This window comes from Carassius auratus, chromosome 16 (genome assembly GCF_003368295.1).
Source record: "Carassius auratus strain Wakin chromosome 16, ASM336829v1, whole genome shotgun sequence".
Classification (NCBI taxonomy): Eukaryota; Metazoa; Chordata; class Actinopteri; order Cypriniformes; family Cyprinidae; genus Carassius; species Carassius auratus.
The window spans coordinates 6694001-6720598 of NC_039258.1; the positions used below are offsets into that span (position 1 = coordinate 6694001).

Here is a 26598-nt window from a genome sequence, read left to right on the forward strand (position 1 = left end):
GTGCAACAACTTCAAATTGAAGTTAAATTGTTTCCCCTTTCTGTCTGCTGTGAGCAGACTTATCATTCCTTCACATAACCTCAGTGGTTTCCCCATTCATGTTTTCATTTTGTCAGAAAAGTTGCAGGGGAAATCGTTCCCTGCAGCAGAAAGTACTCGTAATAACCTAAGCAAGGTCAGGCTGGTAATTAGAGTGTATGTGTGTGTGTGTGTACGTGTTTGCCAGTCCCCATCACACCTTAAGCCCAGACGTGAATTACGCTGTGGGAGTCTGAGCTGCACCTGTCGCAAAGATTCCTACTGCTGGGTGACTGGCAGGTCTTCCACACACAAACACACTCACGCACAGACAAATTTATGTCTAGCCTGAGTATTAGGAAACCTTGGAGCACACTAGTTTAGCTGAATTGCCTGAATCCAGCTTTCATTTTTATTTTATTTTTTTATCCAGCCACTCTATTAAACTAGATTTTTATTATTTTCTGAAGAAAATCCATGATGCTCACCCAGGGAAAAGACACTGCCATAATGCTAGGGGGTGGTTGCTTTGCAATTAGGCTGCTAAGGTGCTTTGGGGGTTACTAGGGTTTCCTGTATGTTAAGATTAATAATGGTGATTATCATGATTAAAATGACCGTTTTAAATGTAAAAATTAAAATGCAGGCAGCATTTTAGACACAGTATGGAAAATGCTAATTTTGTTATTCAGTTATTAGTTTTTATTAAAGTTTTTGTATATTTCACGTATATTTATGCATCTGGAAAAAAATGGAACAGTACATAAAATTTTTTATTTTATATAAACAAACACACAAACACAAATAGTTTCAATAATAAACTGTAATTTAGTAATTTTCCATATTTATAATTTTCCTGATGAAAATTGTAAGTTTGATTGCTAAGTAAAGTAAAAGCACACCTTTCTTTGACAAACTATAAAAAAAAAGTATATACAAAAGTAGTACTTAAGGAAGCAACCTTCATGAGCAGTACTTATGGTGCTGCTTGTCTTTTAATATGCTGTAGGATGTAAAATATTTCATATGTTATTGCATTTGATGGTTCTAACATCAGTTCTGAATCATTAATATTTATTTAATTTCCTTTGGGAATGCTCTTTTTATTTGTTAGCATTCACCATTCTCAGGGAATATAGAACTCTTAGCCAAAGAAAAAAAGTTGTATTAAGTCCTTATGCAAGCAAATTACCTTTTGTAGTTGCGTAGCAAAGCATAACACACAACTTTCTAATTGTTCCCAACTGTTCTTAGTACAAGTCACTCAGCCAGGCTAAAAATGGATGAGCTGAGAAATATAATGTTCCTCTTCTCCCTAAGTGTACATACTTTATGTACAATAAAGGCAAACCACTGAAATCCAACACCAAGTCGTGTTTAAAAATCCAACCACCATCGCTTCAAGATTATTCTTCTCGTTATGGGGCCGGAAAGAGTGGGGGAAGAAAGAGAAAGGAAAGATGTGATTGCGCTTTGTCTTCCACAATTGACATCAAATTCCAATTTCCTAAATGTTCTGTGAAGTGTGTTTCCCTCTCCATGGGCTCACCGTCTGTGTGTGTGTGTGGTGTGTGTTGTGTTGTTGCCGTTCGGTTTTGGTGTGGGCCCACAGTGATTGAAAACAGATGCCTTGTTTTTTTGTACTTGTCTCGCCGGGGAAAGTAATGGACAAACCAGAACACAGGACAGCGAAAGCATAAACGAGATCTATTGCGACACAATGAAATGGGCTTGGGAAGCAATAAGCACCAGGCGCATTCCGGTTATATAAAATGGTGGCTTCTCACTCCCTTTTACTCACAGATGATTTGTATAAAATAATGTGCCTTCCTCTTGCCTACGATGCTGCGTAGAGGAAAATAAAAAAACAGGCATGCCGGTAGAGTCCAATATCAAAACTGAGCCATGAAGGCCTGTTGCCAGTGTCTTGTTCTCTGGGTTTTGTAATTTAAAGCTTTACTCATTTATAAGGGGTTATCTGGGATCCGGACTCTTTGTTTCAGAGGAACTCTCCCTGTTTGGGTTGTCTTTATTTTTAACCACAGTTTTTGTTGTTCTAATGGGTTGATTAAACCATAATGGTCTATCCAAACATCCCTAATGTGTGGTCTGTGTCTACTTTGTTGTTCTCAATAGTGAGTTTTATCTGCTATTTGCTAGTTTTGAGTTGGGATACTATCGTCACTTATACTACATAACTTGCTGTAGCATATTTAGGGTCTCTTGTTGACCAAGGCTTCGTTCATAGAGTAAAATAGAGTAAAAACTGTAATATTGTGAAATACTATTATAATAAAAAATAATGGTTTTCTATTTTAATATATTTAAAAATGTTATCTAAAGTTGAAATAGAAACCAAAATCTTTTGTGAAAGTGTTTAGTGTCACTGCTGTAGCAGTGCTTTGATGTTTAATGGTATGTAAATATATTTATAATAAACATTTCTTTGATCAATATTTTTTCCTACCTTCTAATACATTCTGCGATTGCCTCATCTGTGAAGGATACATGTATATCCTTCATCTATTTTGCATGGTTTGTTTTAAGATCAAATAAGGAATTTAAAGAAGTAGTGTTCAGAATCACAGTATATATTGCTTCACATTTATTTGTCTCACTTGGAATGGAAGATGAAGTCAGATTAAGTCCATTATGTGTTCCCATTTATTATGTTCTGGTTTTATAGCACATTTTGGCTAATGTAGCAGGTCATGTGAAAATGAATATACTGTGCAGAGTACTCATACTGTGTATTTACACTAAGAAAAATGTGCCTTCTCATATTTTCATGACAAGTATACAATGCTTTAAGTTGTTAAAATGCTTTTCTTTCTCACTTAAGGCACAAATTTGAACAGAATCGCGACAGGTTCCTCTTAAAAATACAGCATGATATGTATGACTTGGTATGTATGGTAATATGTCAGTCCAAACACAGCCAGAAACAGGGAGGAGGATGTGGGAGTGGTGTGGCCTTAAAACCTTCATGCTCGCAAACAAAAGGAAGACGGCCAAGCTGGCCCAATTGAATTATGGGTGATGTAGTCAGAATGTTAGTATCTCTGAGCCTCTATCAGCCTCTCACCAATCTCATTATCCATGCATTAGCAGCTGTGTGAGGAAGGAAAGGGGCTTTTAGTGGGAGCACTCTGGAGCTGGAGGGCTGGGCTCCAGACAAAAAGCAAGAAAAAAAAAAAAAAAAAGCAGAGAGCTCAAAGAGTTGCAGTTGTTGTTGTTTCTAATGATGCTAATGTGCATTTGCAAGATGCATGTGCGTGCAAGCTCTGTTCTCTAGATGAGGGCACACAAAGGCCAGAGGAAAGGTGTAGTACACATGCTTCCAACCATTCGCCAGAACTCAGAGGGCTGTGCTTCATCCAGACCACTGATCAGACAGGAAACACATCCCTCCAGCTGTTAGCACCAGAAACACCATCACAAATGTCTCATTTCACAAATGAAAGGATTTGAGAGAGCGAGCAGAAAGCATACAGACAGACACATCCGGATGCTGCCATGTTTCCTCTGTCCCTGCTGTACACATGTAGACCCGTCTCACTCCAGCGCTGCTGTTTTTCCTCACTAGTGCCTGAGATCTGTCTACGTATCTCCGCCATCTCAGGCAATGAGTTGTACTAACAGCTGATATGGCCGCTGATGTTCTCGTCCATTACGGAGACGTGTCGTTCTCATGAGAGCTCGATCTGACTGTCAATTCCACAGTGAATAAATCTTCCACTTCCTTCAACACTCTTATAATAACTCCATCTGCTTAATAGTTGATTCATAAGCTCTGCTTGAGTTTGGAGATTTATCGTAGGTTTGTTACACAGATATAATTTCTCTTAGTTTTAAAGGATTTGAAAGGATCGCACATTAACTTTCCAGACTGACTTTTAGTTTAGATTTGGTTTTTAGTTGAATTTAGGTTTTTGGTTTTGCGTGTTTGTTTGTGGTTTTGTTGCAGTTTTATTGGAACAGTCAAAATGCATTTATATTATTGGAAAAATCATTTTTAATTTTTATTTTAAACATAATTTTTTTTTAAATACATTTATCCGTTTCATGTTATATAATACATTTATGGTGTATAATACATAGTATGTAAAATGTAAAACAATAAAAATTTTATTATATAAAGATTATTTTTATGATATAAAAGAACATATATAATATGAATTAGATGTAATACATTTACATTTCACAATAAAGCATACTATTTACCTTTTTTACATAAAAATGTATATATGTTGCATCAAAGTCAAAGTGCCTTTGTTCTGTTTTCAAATTATTTTTAGCCATATATTATTTATTTAATTATACAAATATTCATATATTTAATAGTTGAATTGTATGTTCATTTGTATAAAGGTTATCGTGTACTGTAAATAAAACTGATTTATATGCAATATATAGGACTGTTGAACTACTGTATAAAGTGGGAAGTACACTCTAGATGAGATATCCTACCCGATGTGAGTAATATCTTGGGACGATGTCCTTGTGATGACCTTGTGATTGGTTCACTTTCACATCATCATTGCATGTGTCTACCGAAACACATTTAGAGGCTTTCTGTTAGGGTCATTTTGTGGATTAAAAAAAGGCAAAGACATTTCAGATGAAGGACCTTAACTGGTTATCATTCCATATGGGATTGAGTTGTGCAAACAGCTGCTACTGGCGGAACAGCATGTTCCTTGGTCTGAAAAGACAGAGTTAGAGAGAGAAACAGACTGAGAATGCAAGACAAGGGAGTTCCTGAGTAGTCTGGAAGATTTGACTATGTCACATAACCAGATTAACCCTACTTCCTGTCTGTTGCACAGGCAGTTAGTACTGGACATCTCATGGGAATGTCTGCTTTGATGAGCTAACTCAGAAAGACGGCCAGCATCTGCATATGCTCCACATGTTTCTCACCCTCATCTGTGCGTTTAAGCCTTCCCTCGTTCTACGCCAGCGTTAGTGCAGAATCGAGTGCAGAAAAAAAAAATCTCACTGCCTGCAAGGCTCGCTCTCGGGATGTACAGCACAAGAGGAACTAACGTTGACCTGTTCTTGAGCTGTAAAATAATAATAATAATAAAAAAATAAAAACAATAGACCTGATTTCTTGACATGCAATAAATCAAAGTTATATAATTCATAAAAATCTCCCGCCGGATGAGCGGGCCAGCTGCAAGAAGGCCAACACTGAGTGATTATTGCCTCTCTTTACATTTGATCTAGCTCTCGTAGACGCAAACACAACACAGGGGTTTAAGAACCTGAGGCGCAGATGATTCCGATCATTCTGATATGAGCGAATGATTGATGGATGGTGGGAATGATGGAGTCTGAGAGGATATGCTGCGGAAATCTCGGCCAAGTACATTCACCAATGTGGCGCTGACCCAGCCGCCATGGGTGCGGTATGGGCAGCTACGTCAGAACAGGCGCTATACGTGCCAAAAAACAGCTGTCTTGGACCCAGATGTCATTTAAAGATGACCTCATCACAGAGACTTAAGCTGCAGCTGCTGTTGTAATCTCAGGGAGATATGAGCTCACTGAAGTGCTCGCCAGTTAACTATAGTTACGGCCTGACAGAGCGCTGGAGAAGCATTTGTGATGCATCATAGAGCTGTAAGTGCAACAGATCCATCCGATACCATTTGATAACGTAATACACAGAACTGTGCTGCCTCTATAATAGCTGCAGATATACTGTTTTTATGTTAGACTGACAGCAGAAAAAGTCCCAATTTTCACAGAAAATTTGCAAAATGTTTTAATGACATTTGCATGTTTTGCACATCACTACTTGGCAGGTTGTGATCAGTTGCATGCCATGCAACAACCAGTGATTTTAAAGTCTGAATATGCACCAGGGCTGTGTAAAATTGAGAGCTTATTTAAGAGTGGGGGTTCAATTAAAGGGATAGTTCACCCAGAAATGGTAAGAACGAAAGAAGACATGTTTAAGACTTGGTAAACGAACAGTTGACAGTTGAGGGTGACCAAACAATGTCATCATTTTCTTTCTTTTTTTACTATCATTAAGATGAAGACTCTTTCATGATTGAATGACCCAAAACACCAATTAAACACACACAAACATATTCACAGTACACGAAGGGATTGCTATATATCGGTTTCTTTACACACCACTAGTTGTAGACATTATCACAGCACAGGGCAAATGGTGCTCTTGGCTACAGTATAGATGAGCTCACTGTTTCACAGTCTTGGCAAGTCTTGAGGCGTGATAGGCTGTGTTGGGCAATATTACAGACTTTGGATCACATGAGCTCAGTGTGTGTTTATGACAGAGCAAACACTACATCGTTTGGCCCCGTGATGGACATTATGTCAGTAGCGTAATGGCCCTACTGGAGGCAGTCTCACTGTATTAACAAATAAATTCAGCACATTAAGGCTCTTAAATACCCATGTATGTGAAAATGGGACTGTAATGTTATGGCTATCAGATTTGTTCCATTATGAGACATTATTTGTTTGTGTCTTGTATTGTGCCTAAATTCTCCATTAGAATGTCTCTTTTTTGGTTTTTAATTAAGTTTTGGCAGTGCTTTAAATGAGCTGTAGCAGTTAAGCACTTTATTAGAATAAACTGTTCAGATTAAGCAAGGCACAGATCTTTTTATACCCGTCATCTGAGAATAATGGCCATATTGGCCTCACTCTATTATTTTCTAAAATGATATTATAATTTTTTTTTTTAGATTGTTAATAAATAATATGAATTACAATTGTTCAATATTATACATTTTATTTAGATATATGTGACCCTGAACCACAAAACCAGTCTTAAGTGTCAATTTTTCGAAATTGAGATTTATACAAAATCTGAAAGCTGATAAAATAAGCTTTCCATTGATGCATGGTTTGTTAGGATAGGACAATATTTGGCCAAGATAAAATGATTTGAAAATCTGGAATCTGACGGTGCAAAAAAAAAAAAAAAAAAAAAAATTCTTAATACTGAGGGAATTGCCTTTAAATTTGTCCAAATGAAGTTCTTAGCAATGCATATTACTAATCAAAAAATAAGTTTTGATATATTTATGGAAGTACATTTACAAAATATCTTCATGGAACATGATCTTTATTTAATATCCTAATGATTGTTGGCATAAAAGAAATATAGATATTTTTTGAGCCATACAATGTATTGTTGGCTATTGCTACAAATATACCCCAGCGACTTAAGACTTGTTTTGTGGTCCAGGGTCACATATGAAAGATTTCACATCCCACAGCATTTTAAAAGAAAAGTAGCACCAACTACTGCTCATGAGGGTTTTTACTTTAAGTACAAATTGTTTTTGTGGGTTTTTTTTGTTCCTCAAAGAAAGGTGTGCTTTTACTTTACTTAGCAATCAAACATACAATTTTCATTAGGAAAAAGTTAAAGATGTTGTCACACACCTGGCCTCTGGTAAATATGTAGCAGACAGGTTTTTTTGTTTATGCTGTTTCTGGCTGGATTTCAACGTCAGACATTTGGAACATATGCAGACAACAGGAAGGAGATGTTTATGCTCTTCTGCTGTTTTGAGACAACAGTCTGGCAAACCGTTTGCTGAGCTCCATGTAAACAAGTTGTGTCACCTGCCTTCTGGGTATCCTTGTGCAGACATTGTGTAAAAGTTAGCTGGTTTACAAGCTTTACCACATGAAGTTTCCATAACAAAGTTAAATATAACTTTAAACAGACAAGGTAAGTAAGTCATCACATGTAATGAAACAATCCATGTTCAGTATGTTAGAAATCAGCAGCATTTGTGGATTAATGTTGATTACCACAAAGAAAGAAAGGATTTAAAACAAGAAATCAACATTATGATGTAAATGCTATTGATTAGACTTTACTTACTAACAGAATATTTTTTAATATTTAAAGGGATAGTTCACCCCAAATTTTGTCATAATTTACTCACCCTCATGTCGTTCCAAACTCTTATGATTTTCTTTCTCATGTCGAACAGAAAAAAAGATATGTTGCAGTTGATGTTCCCTTGACTTCAATAGTATTTCTTTCACAACTATGGAAGTCAATGGGGACCAACAACTGTTTGGCTCTTCAAAATCCTTCAAAATATCTTCTTTTGTGTTCAACATACTGTATGAAAGAAACTCACACAGTTTGAAAGACATGAGGGTGAGTAAATGATGACAAAACTGTCATTTTTTCCTTTCCTTTTTCCTAGTCTTAAAAGTGTGTGTTGTATGTCTGTTTTTACAATAAGTGCCTTATTGTAAAATATTAAAGGGTGTCTATTTTATTTTTTAATTATTTTTAATAATATAAAAAAAAATATTGTCTGTTAAGCTAAAATCGAATGCCTGTATTAAACTTTAAAGCTGCAGTAGGTAACTTTTGTAAAAATATATTTTTTACATATTTTTTAAACCTGTCATTATTTTCTGACAGTAGAATATGAGACAGATAATCTGTGAAAAAATCAAGCTCCTCTGTCTCCTCCCAGTGGTCCTATTGCCATTTGCAGAAATGCATCGCTCCTGGTAAGAAACAACCAATCAGAGCTGCGGTCCGTAACTTTGTTTGGGTTCAAAATGTAGAAAAATGTATATAATTAGCAAGTACACCATGAATCCATTTTCCAAACCGTGTTTTTGGCTTGTCCTGAATCACTAGGGTGCACCTATAATAAGTGTTTATATTCGGACTATTTTAGATTGCTTCGGGGGTACCGCGGTGGAGTAACCCAGTACCTTTGTGATTCTTCATAGACATAAACAGAGAGAAGTAGCTCCGGCTACGATGTTCTTCCGCAAGACGCAAGCAGTTCTGTTTATTAACCGCTAGAGTGTCAAAAGTTCCCTACCGCAGCTTTAAATGTATTGTGAAATTGTTGCTTGAGACCAATAGCCCTACGTTCAAGATAAGATACAGGTCATCGCTCTCTCATTTTTTCTCATGTTATCTCTCCTCTCCGTGTCATTTTCTCCCCCAGTCTTCACAGTAAGAGCTGTAAGTGTCAACATTTTTTAGCACTGCCTATTTGATCACTCGTTGGTGTGTGTGTTGCCGCTGGTGACATGGTTCAGCGGCATCAGTGTGATCCCTCACTGTCTCTCAGAGTGCCTGTCCTATCCTTTATAATTTTCTATTGCCACTAAATCCGAGGTCATGACAGATAAGCCTTCAGGTGGCACAGTGGTACACAATGTGTGTGTGGGCTGGGTTGTGTGTGTGTGTGTGTGTAGCTTATCCCAAAAAATCCCACTCTATCAGTCCTACAATAATTGAGAAATATCAGAGCACTCTTGTCGAAATTTAGAGAAAACATCTCTTGCAAGATTGCAAGTGTCTATTTGTTGTTAGGTGTGTGTGTGTGTTTGTGTAAGTGTGAAGAAGAAAAGGAGGTTCATTTCTCCGGAGCTCAATAGTCTACCCTTTATCCCAATCAAGATGAAGAGGCCATGCCGAGTGAAGAAGAAAGCAGAGACGCTTCAACACCACCAGCTCTATAATGCCTCTGGTAATAACAGGCTTTCATCAAGAGTGAAATGGCAACAAACGTCCGCTTGTGTTTAGCCATCAAACACGGCATCCCCGACTAAAAGCGGACAGATTGGCGTAACTCCACGGATCGGCCACAGGAGTGTTCTTCTCTTTCATTTGATTGGGATCGTCTGTGGAGTGTTGAGGAAGAGGTGTTTTATGGAGACATCAGGCCTGGCTGTGCTGATTAGATGATGGTGGAAGGATTTAAGGGAAGAAGCTAGAGCCGTTGATCAAAGAGTGAGGGCTGAAGTGAACAAACTGACATAGAGGGAAAGAGAAAGAAGAAAAAAGTGATCAGCATGCTGAAATCAATGCGAAAGGGTGCTGTCGTCCACTCGGTCCTGGGATCTGGAAGGTGGATGGTTTGATCCTAATAGGAAGAAGACCATTTCTTTCCTTTTTCTTCCTCCTTCTTTCCTTTCTTGCTTTGAAACCCAGAAAGACTGACAGCCGCAGTTGCTGTTCACTTTCACTGCATTCACTCACTTCCATATACAGCAAGCAAGCAGTGACTTGAGACAGGCATTAGATTTGGAGCAGCCTGATTACAGTGAGTGAATGATTATAGAAATATTTAAATTTTTGGGTGAACTATCCCTTTAAGGGAAGTAATATTCCTCTGAGCTAGATTAGCTCTTGTTTCATCCTCTCTTCCACGACAATTGTCACTGTATTGTACCTTCTATGTCGACATTGTGGGAAAGTCGTGGTAATAAATCAGTCTCGGTCTTGTGGCGATAAATAAAGATTCTGCTCTGTTCATCTGTAATTTCTTACACCCTCAGCCTGTCTCTGTGGTAACAGGGCCGGTGTTCCCCTGAGACGCGGCAGTTGCTGTTAGGTTTTGTGATTAGGTTTTGCTGTAACATGTTGTGGTTCAGTGGTCAGTGCTGGAGTTGGTGCTATCAGACCCCTGGTGACTCTGAACACATCTTCCTCTCTCTTTTAGAGGTATGTTTTTAACTGTTTTCTACTTTATCCACAAAAATCCACCAAAAATAATCAGAATATTTATATGTTAAATATATTAGTAATTCTGGTTATTGAAAATAGTCAACCTGCATTGATGTGATGAATTATGTAGGTCAGTTCAAAACATTTTAAACAATATTATAGCTAGTTTTTAGTATGTACTAGTTCAGACAGGACCACTTGAGTTTATTGAACACAATTTATCTTTGGCAGTATGGTTCCATATGGGGGTTCTTGATCCCAAATTAATTGAACATACAAGTGCTTAAACATTAACCCTCGGAACCATCAGCTTGAAAATACATGACAATTAAGACACTTAATAATGTCTTTAAAAGGGAACAGTGGTAATCATGTAGATGTGGCTGTGGGACGTCTATCCTGTAGCTTGGTTATGAGGATGAGTGACTCTCAGAAGTGAGGTCCATGCCAACCGGACTAGAAAGCCTTAGTAATCTGAAACAAAGAAGACGACAACCAGAAGGTGCAAGGCAATATGCTCATACTTATAATGGGGAGGGAGGGAGGGTTGTGAGCCATTTGTGCATACTTACCAAGCAGTAGTGCCAAGTATATATGTCCCGTCTCTAATTGGAGAATGGTAGTGATTGGAGCTATTTGACAGCTGACCCCATCAGCTGGTCGCAGCCTATGTCTCCAAGGCCTCAATGAACTAACGCTGTGCTCGATTTGTCATATCAATGATTGAAATGTTTATAATTAATTGTAATTATTTATTTATAAATTTTTTATATACGCTATACTGTTAAGTTTGGGGTTAGTAGGGTTCTATGAAATCAAAAACAGTTTTCACTAATTTTATTTCTTATTCTGAACTTAATTTTTTATTTTTTTTGTTTCATCAATAGCTTGTTTAGTTAATTAAATCACAGAACACACACAATTTAACAGCAATTTATTAAAAGTTTAACAAACATAAATATTATGTTTCCTAAATTCAGGTTTATTTTTACCAAATTCTGTGTTTTCAATTTTAGTTTTCTGGATTCCGTTCTAATGGTTTTAAATCAATCGATTCATTTTTATTTAAAATATATATATATATATTTTTTTTTTGTAGCTTAATATTCACAGATACAAATCCATATTGCGTTTTGATTGAAGTTTACTGACTTTCTTTTGATTTATTAATAAAAAATTTGGCAATTTTCATGACTTTCTGTGTTATACAGTAAATTACGTTTTTATGACTGGATTCCACGATTCTGTCTGCATTCTCCGTATAGTTAGTAAAGATGTAGAGTAGCTAACCAAGGCTATTTTTTATTTATTTATTTTTCACTTTTGATCAATTTAATATATGCTGAATAAAAGTATTAATATCTTTATAATCTCTTGTAGCCCTATGTTTGTAAGGTCCTGTGACACCTCTGTGACAGGCATAGATTGGTGTTTCGATCACGAGTACCCTCAACGCTGTTTTAGGTTGAAAGACAGAATGTTTTTGGCAAGTTTTGATGTGGTCTTTAAAGCAGACCTCCATTTGTCCTTGAGCTGCTAGTGAAGCTGGAGACGGAGCAGAGGCATGCGGACATCATGTCTCTGCCAGCGCAGGTGTCTCGTGGTGTATAGCGCAGTGGGTGGGTGGAAGCTGGTGGGGGTTGTTTCGGTCATAAATTTGAGAGTCATTTTCAAGACATTTTCAGAGTCAAGTTTTTCAAGACAAGCTGAGGATCATTGAATTCACACTCGATCTCTCACAGCTTTCCTTTTCTCATCCCACCCACCCGCTGCTGCTGAGATAAAACTAGCCTGTTAAGCTCAGATCAATGTGCGCGTGTGTGTGTATGCGTGAGCGCGCATCTGTGCCCATTTGTGTCAATCTAAGGGAGAATGCATTAACATTTATAACTTGTGATGGTGGCCTTGATAGTGAGACAGAGCTGACACACACTCTGACACACATGAGTCCCCGCTGGCCTCTCAGTGCACTGCGCTGTCACACACACTCCCATTAGCATGGCGGCTAACCGCTCCTCTGCATCCATTAGAATAAATGTGTGTTAATGGATATGCTTCAGCTGCCAGTGGCTGATTAGAATAAATGTTCTTCATACAAAGCTGAAGCAGATGAATGTTCACACCCCAGCTTTAACCTGACACACCTAAAGCTGCCCACAGAGGACCAGCTAAACACATACTTAAGATGCTGGCACATGACACTGGAAGCATCAAACATTTTGTGGATGCACTAGGGCTTATGTTTTAAATAATGGTTATTTAAGTTAATTAAAAATTGTTAAAATTGATTTCATGTATGCATGTAGTGGTAATTTATTATATATTTACATAAAGAGTAGATGGATGGCCAGTAAAGATAAAAAAAAAAAATATTATTTCTTATTATTATATTTTTTTATTTTTATCTTGAATTTGTCTAAAGATACCCAGTCCCAAAGAATCTTGTAATTAACCTTTAGTGATGATCATTTTCTTTATTCATAAGCTACCCAATGATTTTTCCTAACGTGAGGCTTGTACGTTGTAATATTTATCAAGAAATAATGCAGGGCAGGACTTGAAAGGCTAAGGCAATGATATTACTGGATAATATTATTTCTTCCTGCCCATGCAGCCCTGGTTGCATCAGCAAAAATGTTGCCGAGGCAGAGAAAGCTTTTACATTTTAATAAAAGATTATAAAAACATTACTCTTCAGAATAACCTGCAGTAATGCATCATACACAATACAAGTAAGGCCATTTGTTAATGAAGTAAAATATGGGCTATTTTGATTTGCCTTGGAAAGCATGGCATGTCTTATTGTTTTCTTGTGTACATATTGATATGTATTCAGGTGATATTCAAGGATGCTGGGTGAGTTTATGAGCATGAATGTGTGCACTTAAGCATATGTGAAATGGTTGATGTGTTTGCATTCGTGTGTGTGTGTGTGTGAGTGTGCTTGCCTGAGTTTGTTGGGCGTTTTTATGGTATGTGTTAGGGGAGTTGTATTAGCATGTGTTGTCCTTGGTCAGGGTGTTGAACGGAGTGTGGGGTGGATGGTAATGAGGCTGAATTCATTGGGCTCTGTGGTGATCCGAGTCCATTTGGCGGCGGTGCTGTCTGCTTTTCGCTGACTCGCTCAGCCTCACCTCTCAAAAGAACTTCTAAATAACCTTGTACTCCCGAACCCGTACCAGCCCTGCTGAGAAACACAGACAGGTCCAGAGAGAGAAAGAAAGAGAGAGAGACTGCAAACACAGTCAGGAACACACACACACACACAGGGACAAAAACACACAGTTTGTGTGCTCAAACATACAAGAAGAGACATGTACATACTGCATTCCTGTACATACATAGATAGCAATCTATGCCTACACATATAGCAATTCTCAGTGAATACCAAGATATCTATCTATCTATCTTTTCATTGTTCTTACATTCTATCTATTATTCTGTAATTCTGTCTAGCCTGTCTGTATGCCTGTCTGAGTTTAGCTATTAAATGAAAATAAAATCTAAATCACAGTATGGCCTTGTGTGATTATTAAACTGCACTAATTCATTCTAATCTGAATGTGTTATGTGAGCTGGGGCTATTTTCTGTCTGTATTGATCTCTATTTAGTAATAGTAGTAGCATTAATGATGATAATTATTGTAATTGTAATAATGATAATTATTATTATTATTCAGCATTAATATGATTGGCTGATGTTCTTATTTTTAGTTGTGGGAATCTGTGTATCTTGATTGCCTTGAAGTTTTATCAAATGTTTAAGTTATTGCAATGAACCTTAAGGTGACAAAATCTCCACAACACAACAAAAACAAGTCACAACACAACAAAATTACCAAAACAAATTGTAAACAACCCACAACAACACAGAAACAAGCCAATTATTAGCACAATAGCCAAATTAGCACAATACAATGGAAACAAGCCACAACACAATGAAATTCACACAACAAGACAGAAACAAGATGCAACACTACAGAAACAAGCCATAACACAACACAATTTGTACAACAAAACAGAAACAAGCCCCAACGCAATGACATTTTCACAACTCGATGGAAACAAGATGCAACACTACGGAAATAAGCCATAACACAACAAAATTAGTGCAACACAACAGAAACAAGCCACAACACAATTGGCACAACACAATGGAAACAAGCCGTAACACAATGGTATCCAGTCATAACACAACAATATTACCACAACACAATGGAAACAAGCCACAACACACACACACACACAAATTAAAGCTAAAGTATAACAACAAAAATAGCACCATTCAATGGAAACAAGCTGCAACACAACAAAATTAGCAGAACACAATTGAAACAAGCTGTTACATAACAAAATTAGCACAACACAACAGAAACAAGCCACAACACCGCAAAATTAGGCCTATGCGTTGTGTTGTGGCAATTTTGTTGTGTTGTGCTCATTTTGTTGTGTTCTGCACTACTGAGTCACCAAACAGATCTCAATAAAGTCACTTTCAAAACAAGCAGCTTTGGTCAGTGTGTCGTATGACCAATTTAAACCTGTTGTGAACTCTGCATAGGGAAATCCTTTGCCCGAACACAAAATTCCCAATCCTTTGCATTCCTATTGACGTGACTGGATTTTGTCCTCGAAGATTTGCCAAACTATGGTAAATGTGACCGCACTTTTACAGTATACCACAGTAAAAGAACCAGTGTTCTAATTTTATAATGACTTTGAATGTAGCAATTATTGATTCAAGTCAGGATGTTTGAAATATTGGAAATTAATGCACACCAAGCCTAGTTTATTACCACCTTGGAGTCCATAGTAATTTTCAATAATTTAACAGTCCTTCATCCATTATTGATTATTATTACTTTAAGTGTTAGCTCACCAACTAACAATAAAATCTGCATTGAATTTTGTGAACATCACATGGAAACAAGAGATGAGTTTAAATTGAAGGGACAGAACATTGCACTGGCCTCTCTCTTTCTCTCTCACTGTTCCTCTCTCACGCTCTCTCTTCCCCCCTGCTTTGATCACCTTGCCACAGAGAGAGAAAGAGCCCTTTCTCTCAACTAAGGTTAATCCTTCCGGTTTGCACACAGAAATAACCATGGCAACAGGTTATCTTTTTGCGGAGCATCACCCAACGGATAATTGATCAGACTAGAGTGGAGGCAGGTATTCTTTTCTCCCTTAACCTCTCTGGTCATTAATGAGACACGGCACACACACACACACCTACACAAATGCACACCGACACCCTTGACCTTGGCATTTTAACAGGAACCTATGAAAGGCAACATGTAGTGAATACAAAGTAGAGGTAGGACACCCCTGTGTTTGTGAAAACCCCTCACGTCCCACAGGACGCACTACAGAACATTGTCTCCCATGGGCATTAACCCTCTCCCCGCCCTGATCGCTAGGCTTTCAGAGTCCGGATGTGTTCTGCATATGCTAGCGTAACAGCTCACATAAGTGCCATAAACTTTATGAATTTACCTCTAGGCAAATGGCCGATCTTATGTAGCCAACAACAATGAACAATCTTGACAACGCCATTTTCCATATGGTCATATGAGCTTGTGAATGTCATGTGAGCTTTGAGTGTGATTTGCAGTAGATATGTTTTTTAAACACAAGGAATATTCAAAGAAATGTTGGAGATTTTGTAAGTACTTAAGTGTGTAGTACTTCAGTTTGTGAGAGCTGTTCCATAGCACATGCTTTGCCCTCTGCTCCATAGATGTATCTGGATTTCCCTGGGTATTCTGCCATCCGTAGTGAGATTTCAGGTCTAAGGGGTGGATATGTTCAATCTGAAGGACAGTGCAGAAAGCTTAGGAAGTGGAGAATGAAATTTACCCACCAGTCATTGCACTCGACCTCGAGTATTTCTAGGCTGTTGTCAATGGTTGATATAAAAGGTGTGAAGTTACATAACAGTTAAGAAGACACTAAAGTATCATTAATAAACTCAATTATATTTACATTCAAATTAAACATAGTGGCGTAGGCTTTTATTTTTGGGCGGGCCTGGGCAAAAGTGACCGGGCACTAGACTATCTAACGGAGAGAGTCCAGTGGCGTAACGCAAGTCTGCGACCAGACACCATTCATTCTTAAATTAGTTGGTGTTTCTGAATGAATCAATTCAGTTTTTGTGTATTTCATTGGGCAGGTACTTTGTGATTTTCAACACAACTTCAACACAACCAGTGTTATGTTTATATAGCTGAGCCCTACAGATGTGTAAACTACTCCTTACAAGAGTCTGAATATGTTTTGTATTCACAGGAACCTATGCATTATGAACTGATGCAGAAAAATGGTTGTTCATATGTAGCTATCTAGTGACATTGCTTGTGCAAGCTCAATGATGCCATTATCCATATGTCCATATGAGCTTTAAGCTTGAGCATTCAGTTTACATGTGAGGAATATTCCACACTTTAAGACATAATGTGAGTTTCATTGATCTTCACATCTAGATTGCTACAGTTACATCTTTTGAAAACACCATCAAATCCAGAACATGATATTTATAAGAAATCCCTACAGTCTTATGCGACAGTCTGTAGCCCGATGCAAGCTCGACACCTCTTTAATTGAGTTTTTCACGGCTAACTTCCAACCCTGTAGAGATGTTGTAGCAGACTCGAGACGCCATTAGCTGGAAGTACATTGACTGTGATTGTCTTTTTCTCTCCACCTCACTCTCTCATGCTCTTTCTCACTCATGTCGTTCCCTCACTCCTTCCTTCTCAAAAAAAACGTTCATTATTAATTTTTACCCTCATATCTCAAAAAGTGCTTTTCAGTCATAATCCACCAGACTCTTTGGTTATTGCATTTATTTAATGAAAAAATCCAGGCGCCCTGGAAGACACAGAGTTACCGAGTGTGTGCTCATGTGGGTATGTGTGTGTGTTTATATAAGAGAGAGAGACAGGAATAAGGAGGATAGTGATTTTTTTTTTCTGTCCACGGTGGAGGCCGAAGTTATTAAGTGTAGCGATGGAGTGGAACTTGAAGCTGTGTTCCTTTGGCTCTGGGCTTCTTATTAAAGCAGCAGAGATTGAGGCGATTTCACACAGATCTTTTTCTCTCGCTTTCTTCTTTTTGTCCCCCACTTTCCTCCCTCGCCAAATCCCGAATCGCAGACCAATCAGAGAACTTCACTTCCTGTGAGCGAAAGAAAATATATCCTCTGCGCTCCGGCACGATCCAAGGGTCTTTGAGTTTGACTACAAAAATCCTTCACCTGAAGTGACCTTATTGAATACTAGAACAAACAACGCAGTCAATGCCTGGCAACGTTTAGTCCGCTAGCGTGCGCTAATGGTGCTGTTTTTGGGAGCAATCTCTGAGAATCTCATTTCATCTTATTCTTGGCCCCACATTACGAGAGCATCGGCGGTCCGCTGAGAACAGTCATTTTCAACTGGTTCTGTGTACGTGCCAGTATATCGTATGATAGCAATATGTCCATGTTAAGCGATCTCTACCGTTCTTCCGGAGTCCTTGCTAGTTCACTTGCTTACTCCCTCCCTTCCTTTTGTGGTGCCAGCCACCCCCAGACCATCTCTCGACTAATGAGTCCCTCTGGACAGGCATAAAAAGGCTCTCTCATCAGCCATCTTGGAGATGATTGAGACTTCAAAGAGCCTCCCAAGACATTAGCATAACAAGGATACCTGCAGATTCTGGCAGTGCCAGAGACCCCGAGATAGAGTCAGCTCTCCTCTTTTACCTAGACAGCATGAATCATTTAACATCCTGGGCCAGCAGAGTCTCGGCTTGTGGCCAGGTGTCTCGCTTGCCACTCGAGTGGCCCTTTCTTTCTCTGAAAGCCCCTTGCGCTGTTGGCGAGTTAGTGGCGATTAACAAACTTTACCTGAGATTAAAGGAAAATAACTTTTTCTTTTCAATTACTGAACTGTAATTCTGCAACTTTTAAGTGCATTTGTGTACGTTTGAGCTTAGAAATGAAGAACCAAGAGAAAAATCTTTTTCAGACATTGATGTTTTTCCAAAACTTTATTTTATAACACTGATTGATGTTGAAGGGGCCTTTTGTCCTCCATCCTGCTGGAATATATAGAGCTTTCTAAAAAGTAGGCACTTTTTTTTTCAATTATTTAAATATTCTGAACCCATGCTGATATGGTTTAAAGGTAAATGTACATTTTTGTGTCACTATTTTAGAGACACAATTTTTTTGTAGTGGAGTGTTATGTACAACCAGTGTTGTTTTATTATATATATATATATATATATATATATATATATATATATTTATTTATATATATTTATTTATTTATTATTATTATTATTATTATTATTATTATTATTATTATTATTATTATTATTATTATTTGGTCTTTAAAACTCAACAGCTGGACATAGTTGGCAAGTTCAGTTTCCCATTTTAAGAATCTTATGAACTTTTGTACATACAATTGCAGTAAAAATACCATAGTTTAGAAACAGACATTGTAGTTATGTATAACATTTGTTTAAGCCACTTTTTAGATTGTATTTTATGTAATAATAAAGTATGAAATCTAATGCGCTAGTCACTTACTTCAGCATTTAGCGTTAGTATGATTGTTTCTCATTACTTTTTTAGAAGAACTTTTCTACCTGTTCTACCAATGTTAAAGCAAAAGTATTAGCCAATTATGGGAAATTTAGTAATATGGCAGCTACACTTCAAAATTAAGCTTCTTGATTGGCATTAATGTAGAACCATTAACATCTATGGAAGCTTTCCATATATAAACGGTTCTTTATAGGTGAAAATGGTTCTTTAGATTGTTAAAATGTTCCAAAAACTGTTCAATGAACGGTTCTTCTATTTCATTTTGGAACCTAAATTTTTAAGAGTGTTGCCGTGATCTATGCAGTACTACCTAGCATACAATATATGCTTGTCAGTTTAAAATATCTAGGACAAAGTGATAACACAGAGATGCCCTTTGGCCTGTTCTTTACATCACATCATATCCAGCACTAACAGATCCTCAGGTGTACCTTGCTGTTCAGCTTAGCCACACGTCTTCACTTTAAGAGCCTGTGCTTCCTGATGTATTACATTTACAGATAAAATCAGCCGCTCATTTACTAAGCCTCTAAAGGTGTGGGGCTCAAGGGATTTGGCACTCTGTTCCCCTGTCGATCACAGGGAGAACACTGGGAAATTTACTTGAGTCAAACTTGGTGTAATTATAATCCTTTTAGGCTGATCTGAGACCAGTTGCATTTAAATGTTGTGCAGACATATGTTCTAGTCACTGCATGAAGTTTCCGTTTAATTGGGATATATTGTACTACCGTGAAAACAAAATAAGTATGTCACCTAGCAGCCACATCACTATACTTGAAATAGTGTTTTTACAGAATAGCTTTCTCTGAATGTGAGAGCTGTTCATAATTGCTCGGTTTCTGTCGGTTCTGTGATCTGAATAGCTCTTCAGAGGCTGCTGGCCTTTCTTTCGAAGTGCCAAAGGCAATTCAGTCACTGTTATATTATCTATAACTTGAACAGAGTTTGCCAAGGCTTTACGTTATTTGAAAAGCACGCTTGGAACAGAGAGTTCGGCCAGATGCTTCTCTCATGTTGTTTCAGTCACGGAGCGAATAAGAAGGGTCTGCAGAGAGCGCGGTTCCACAGCAAAGGACGCCTCTACCACTCCTCCCACCAGCTGATGTGGTGTGGAAAAGTCCTGTCGCCTCGCGGCCCAGTCTGCATTCCTGCCCAATTACATCCAGCCCCAGCTGACTTCCATTAAACTTGATCACAGCCCCAAGACGATGAGGAGTGGGGTGTTTGGAGGCCGCGAGTATGTGTAGTAGAAGTTGTGAGTCAGAGCAGTGGTGACAGGTTTACTAGCTGTATGAGCTCACAACAACCATAACAAAACCTTTAAAGACACCGTTTCACTTTTTGCCAGCTTTTTGGGATGCTGTGATGGGAAACAATATCATATTATGAGATTGTGATGTCATGTGTAGTAATTTCATAGCCATATGAGACAGTATGAGATCAGAGTGGAACCCGGCACTACACAAGGGAGAAGTGAGGGTGAAATACAAAATAAGCCATAAGCAGTTCATCATCAATGAGAACACCTGTATTTAAAGCTGCAGTCCGTAACTTTTTGGATTTCAAAATGTACTAAATTTATATAATAAGCGAGTACTTGAGTCCATTTTCCAAACCATGTTTTTGGTTTGACCTGAATCACTATGGTACATCAATAATAAATGTTTATATTCTGAGTACTGTTTTAGAATGATTAGGGTGGGTACCGCTGCGGAGTAGCCCATGTGACATCAAAAAAACAAAAATAACAACTTTATTCAAAAATTTATTCTCTTCTGCATCAGACTTTGACACGTTCACAACAGTACCATTATTATATTGTCTATTGTTTATTCACAGATAATTCTAATTTCTACAGGATAGGATCTACCTGCATTCTGCTAGGGATATGGCACATTCTCATGTTGCGATTTATTGCTAATGCTTTTATCACGGTATATGGTATTATCACGATATTAAAATGTAGTTTCAAAAAAGTATTATCATAAGTAAGAGAAAATGTACATACAGCTGATTGTTATCTCAGAATGAACCTAAAATCATTACCGAGTATTGTTTGCATCTGTCTCTCAGTCAGTGATTACAGAGTCATGCCGAATTTTCTGAGTTTAAAGCCCCGTTCACAACAAGAACGATAACTATAAAGATAGTTATAAAGATAGATAGATAGATATACAACAATATTAGCACCACACCAACGAACAATATCGTCTATTTATTCTAAGCACACGTGTCTGCCGCTTTAAGCTCTTGAGCTCATCACAGCAGGATTGTTATCCTGTTTATTGCCTGAGTCATTCGTGTCTTGATCCTAGCCTGTGTATCTGTGCACACATCTTGCACACAGCATACAGCGGTGTTGTGCACTTTTACCAGGTGTAGGAAAAGTATTCTTAAAATGCATTAAATAATCTGAATAACTTAAATATTCACAGTATTTAGAAGTGCCCACAATAACAATATTGTCCATATTCATTACCATGATAAATCACGTTTCTGAATACCGGCATATGTCTACTTTCTGCATTTTTTAGATATTAATTTAAGAGATCATTTATTATATTTATTAAGGTGCTTTCCTCCTGGGGGCCGTTGGCTGCTGTAGGAGGTTTTCAGGTTTTACTGTCCTTGTGGGGGCATTTGGCACACACACACACACACACACACACAGACACACACACACACACAATCCCATATGGTTTAGCCACAGTGGCTCTGCAGACTTCCACAGTAAGAAACTGAGTAAATAGAAAAAATCTCAGTAGCACTATTACAAAAAAATAATCCTTTCTGTAAGAAAAACCTATGATTCGCTTTAGGAAATCATTTCATTTAGTTCTCCTGGACAAGCATTGCTTTTTTTTTTCTTTTTTCTTTTTTTGCCGGTGTCCCAGTAATACATCAAATAAACGGCCTCCCAGGGTCTCGTTTTTTAAATGTTCCCACATCTGTTCACCAAGATGCCGCTGCTAAAGCCGCTTTCTGATGCAGTCCCTCACCCAGAGCTGTCAAAATGATTTCTGCCTGTTCTTGCTCTCCCCTCTATCTCTCCTAATCTCTTTTTTTTTATTTATCTGGGAACATTTAGGACATATTTTTAATACTGAGCCTTATCCATGACTGCAGTTCAGTATAGGGTCAAACATAGTCATATGCATGTTATCTAGGACCACTTCTTGCTGGTAGCCAATAAAATAACCACCCCGCATTCAAATCTGTTCTTTCTTATCATTTTATATCAGGGGTTTCAGACTTGAACTCTGTTCCAAAACCTAGTGAGACTATTCTGCCTACACAAGCAACTGCCTTTGCACCTGTGATGCCTTTAAGTCCCCATGAAATCATTTATTTATTTATTTTTTTATGATTTTGGTGGTTAGCATCAATATGTTAGTCTTAAGGTTATCTATGAGGCAGTGTGCTCCAAAACAGTGACAAAATTCAAAGCTTGCAGTTCTTTTTTTTTTTTTTTTTTTTGGACGTCACATAATACTTCATCTTAGGGATGAGCGAATCGATCCTGAAGTATCGATATATTGATACTGATGCGAGTATCGAAAGTAACCATACTCGAATAAAAAATATTGATACTAAAATGTTTTTATTTACCAGTGATTTTTTTTTTATTAAATAAAAAACAATGTCTACAATATGTCTTAAATTGGAAGAATAACCTATGTTTGCAAATAATTGTGTGGCAGGGATTTTCAATCAATCAATCAATCAATTACAGAGAGCTTTCACTCACTTCTGACAGTGCATTAAATAGAGCTGCATTTCCCAAGAGTAGCCTATAATAAGAAAGCATTTATGTTTTTGGAAAAGGCAGCCCAGAACAATGCAGAAAAAACATAGGCTATATGTTTGAGTTATTTCATAATAAACCTATTGAAATTGTACCCTAGTTTGTGCAGTACATTTATTTAAATTTGAATGTTAAAAGTTCCCATTGCTCATGTTCTATGCTGTATTGTTAATATAAATCATACACTCTCCAAATAAAAAGATGGCATTTTATGCATGCAACAGCCTATTACTGGCAGTCCTTTATGACAATGAACCATGGTAAAGTGAACATAGTTTAGCTATAGTATTTGTAGATGTCCTTGGTTACCACTGCAGTAAACATATTTTAACCATGTGTAAACAAAACTATAACCTAATAAGTTGCAATTAAGGCATATTGAATGCCTTAAAATGCATTTCATATATAAAGTTAAGTAGGTATTATTACCCATTTTACATTTTATAATAATTAAATAAATGTCATAATCTAAAAGTTCAGTTTAGAAGTATCGTATCGATATCAATATCGACAATACTGGTCATTAAAAGTATCAGTATTGTATCAAAAACAAAATATGTGGTATTGCCCATCCTTACTTCATCTACTCAAAAAATCTTCTGACCAATCAAATACTTTTTAGAATCTGGAGCGCCCCCTCCTGCACTATAAATATAGACACTGACGCACCGGCTGAGATGAGTCATTTGTTCATAGCGTAGTATTTCCTTCACAGTGAATGGCTCTTTGTGTGTAATGTAGTTGATAGAGGATGATTCAGAAAGTTTAAATATGCTTCAGTTGGTGCAAATGAGGTCTGGTTTCACATTGTTTCACGTGAACTGCAGCAGCACACTTCCGGACTTTAGCTCCGGTCTAGAGACGCGGATCACACAGAGTTGATCAAATACACGAGTCGGCATTTATTAAAAGCTTTTACAACTACACAGCCTCAGCATGATTATGTCCACTATTTTGTTTTACTAAAAGTTTCATATTGAATCTAGGGGGTAATCTATTAGACAATGACTGTCAAATGTGGCTTTTACGAGCTCAATGGCTCTGGCCGGGCAGATATAACCAAAACGCTATTGGCTATTTTTAAAGGGGGCGGGGCTGTTCGATATGTCCTGCCCTCTCTTCCTGGTTCAGTTTAAATTACGTCACCACATAGAATGGCGTAAAGACACTTCAGGGGACCTTTAAAACGCTGCTTTACAGAGACAGCTCACTAGCGTTTATACATGTAACCATATAGTAACAAAAACACCAAATATCTGACATTGTGTCTTGCTGGTTTGACTGTTCTTTATCTTTGTTTTGTTTTGTTCTGTTTTTGTTTTGTTTTTTTGAGATTGACTTCTTTGAGATTGATTCAAGCTTTGCTTACAGCCCGTGTTTGTTGCTACCCATAATTCACTGCTCTAACTCATGACAGACAGTGCTGCTCTTGATCGGCCGCTGTGGCTCTCTGATGGATTACTTGAGACTAAATGCATAAAGACACACACACAATACCCTTTTGAATTGTTAACCAATTTTTGTGAAGCAGGTTAAACACACAAACATGCACGGAGCACAACACACCTAATCTTTTATAAACATTATACACCAAATTACATGCACAAATTCATCACACAAATACACAGTGAGTCACACAAACAACAAATGCGGCCCCTCTGGTTGGGCCTCTTTAACAAGGTAATGCATCATAAATTCATTTGGCTCCCAGTAAACATTGTTGAAAAATGAGAGTGATGGATGGGTGCCATGGGAAGGAGAGCTCCTGAACCGCAGTGTGTGTATGCGTGAAAGACAGACTGCTGCTCTGTTCCTAAACCTAGGAAGCTTTTTAGGGCATCGTAGGCGCATTCCTGACGCAAAGTCTGTTCTGGTAGGTAGGGAACTTAATTATGCTGCCTTATGAGATATCTTCACTGTCTCTGAAACAACATACTTTTCTAGTCTATCCAGTGTGTAAACAGTTTTATTTTGAAGTAGTGTGCAAAATGGGAAATACCTTTTTTTTGCCACATTAAGTTAGTACATGATGAAATCAGTCCCATAATGCAATGCAATGAGCCCAGGAAAAATATCCAATATGGCAGACAAAGCTAAATAAATATATAATTTTTACTCATTTAATACAGAAATGAATTCATAAAAATGACTTGAAATATATAAAATATAGAATTTTACCCTGACTAGTTTATAGAGTATGTATAAAACTGACAAATGTTTGATGAATATAATTAAGCTTTTCAGATTATTGCATCATACCTCTTACTGCATTGAGTTTTCTAATGAAGTGCTGTTTTCTAACAGATGTTGCCTGTTAAGAGTGTTCCAAATCACTTATAAGGCTTCTGTTTCAATTAGAATGCTGCCTTAGAAGGCAGTTGTCTATATAGGCAGTAGACAGCTCACTAGGGTTTAAAACGGATCTTGTGAAGTACTATATAAATGATTGTGGATGATTGTACAGACATTGAATCGTACACATGTTTCAGGTCATGGGCTGCTAATCTTTATGGTGGTCATTTAGCTGTGGAGAGACCTTTGAGAGTGTGGGAATAAAAGAAAAACCCTGCCTGAAAAACAGCAGGAGAGGGAGAATAACCAGGCTGGAAAGTGTGATATCCCACTGCAGCGACCACGATGCTAGAAGAGAGTTGCATTTTCCATTTTGGGATTCAGCTGCGTTTGCACTGAAGACACTGACAGTCTCAGCACCTTTGCACCTTCAGGAACAATAAGACCTCACCTGGCGCACACACATATATTTTTTTCATGCGTATCTGTGCACGTTGAAAGATGTGCCCACTTAAAATCCGCTCTTGTCTCTTTTTCTGGGGAAAACTCATCATTTCCACTTGCAGTTGCAATTATCGCTGCCCATTTTTTCTCCATCCTCTTAAAATGAGGAGCAGCAGCCCTGATGCGGTGATTAACTCTAAATTGCAACAGCTGTTGATGGCAACTCCAATTAAGACTGCAGGCATCAATTTAGTGGCAATCTATAGCATTAGTGAGGTTTCGTCTTTTACTAGCCCTGTTAGCCACCCAATGGTGACAGAAGCCTGTCACTCAGGCCTGCAAATTACTCTGATTGGTCAGAGAATAGAAAGTAGGTTGCTTTAGGGTGGCCGTCGTTTAACACACTGGCTTTTCTGTGGTGTATATTTGGAGTAGTGCAGCGCTGTAGTGAAAGATGTGTGAACACTATTGCATCGCGGAGCAAGGCATTTAACCTCAGGATGCTCCAAGGTCACTGTTTCTGAAACAAAACATCATGCTGTTGTGTTTAAGCATGTTTAAAGAGATGGGAAATCATTAGTGAAGAGAGAAGCAGAAAGCCTTTTTTAATGTCATCGATATTTGGCAAATCATTTAAAGCATAGATAAAATATTACATTAACCCCTGGTTTCATAGACGAGGCTTAAGTCTGTTATTAAAATATATGAGTGCCTTCGTTTTGTCTCAAGATGCACAGCAATAATGTTTTTTAATAAATATCCTAATTGAACTATGGCCTAATCCTGACTTATACTTACACAGTAGAAGTCAAACGAACAGTGATGATATATATATATATATATATGTGTGTGTGTGTGTGTGTGTGTGTGTGTTTTACATACACACACACACACACACACATATATATATATATATATAGTTTTTATTTTTGTGTATGTACACAC

General features: G+C 37.7%; 1 protein-coding gene and 1 non-coding gene across 5 annotated transcripts in view; both read left to right on the forward strand.

The window, feature by feature from the left end:
- LOC113115940 (RNA-binding motif, single-stranded-interacting protein 3-like) overlaps positions 1–26598 on the forward strand; it is a 130908-nt gene that overhangs the window by 48955 nt on the left and 55355 nt on the right. The gene's annotated exons all lie outside the window — the stretch shown is intronic.
- LOC113116880 (small nucleolar RNA SNORA23) lies at positions 26475–26573 on the forward strand. The gene has a single exon (XR_003294100.1). It is a non-coding gene; the product is annotated as a small nucleolar RNA SNORA23 (small nucleolar RNA).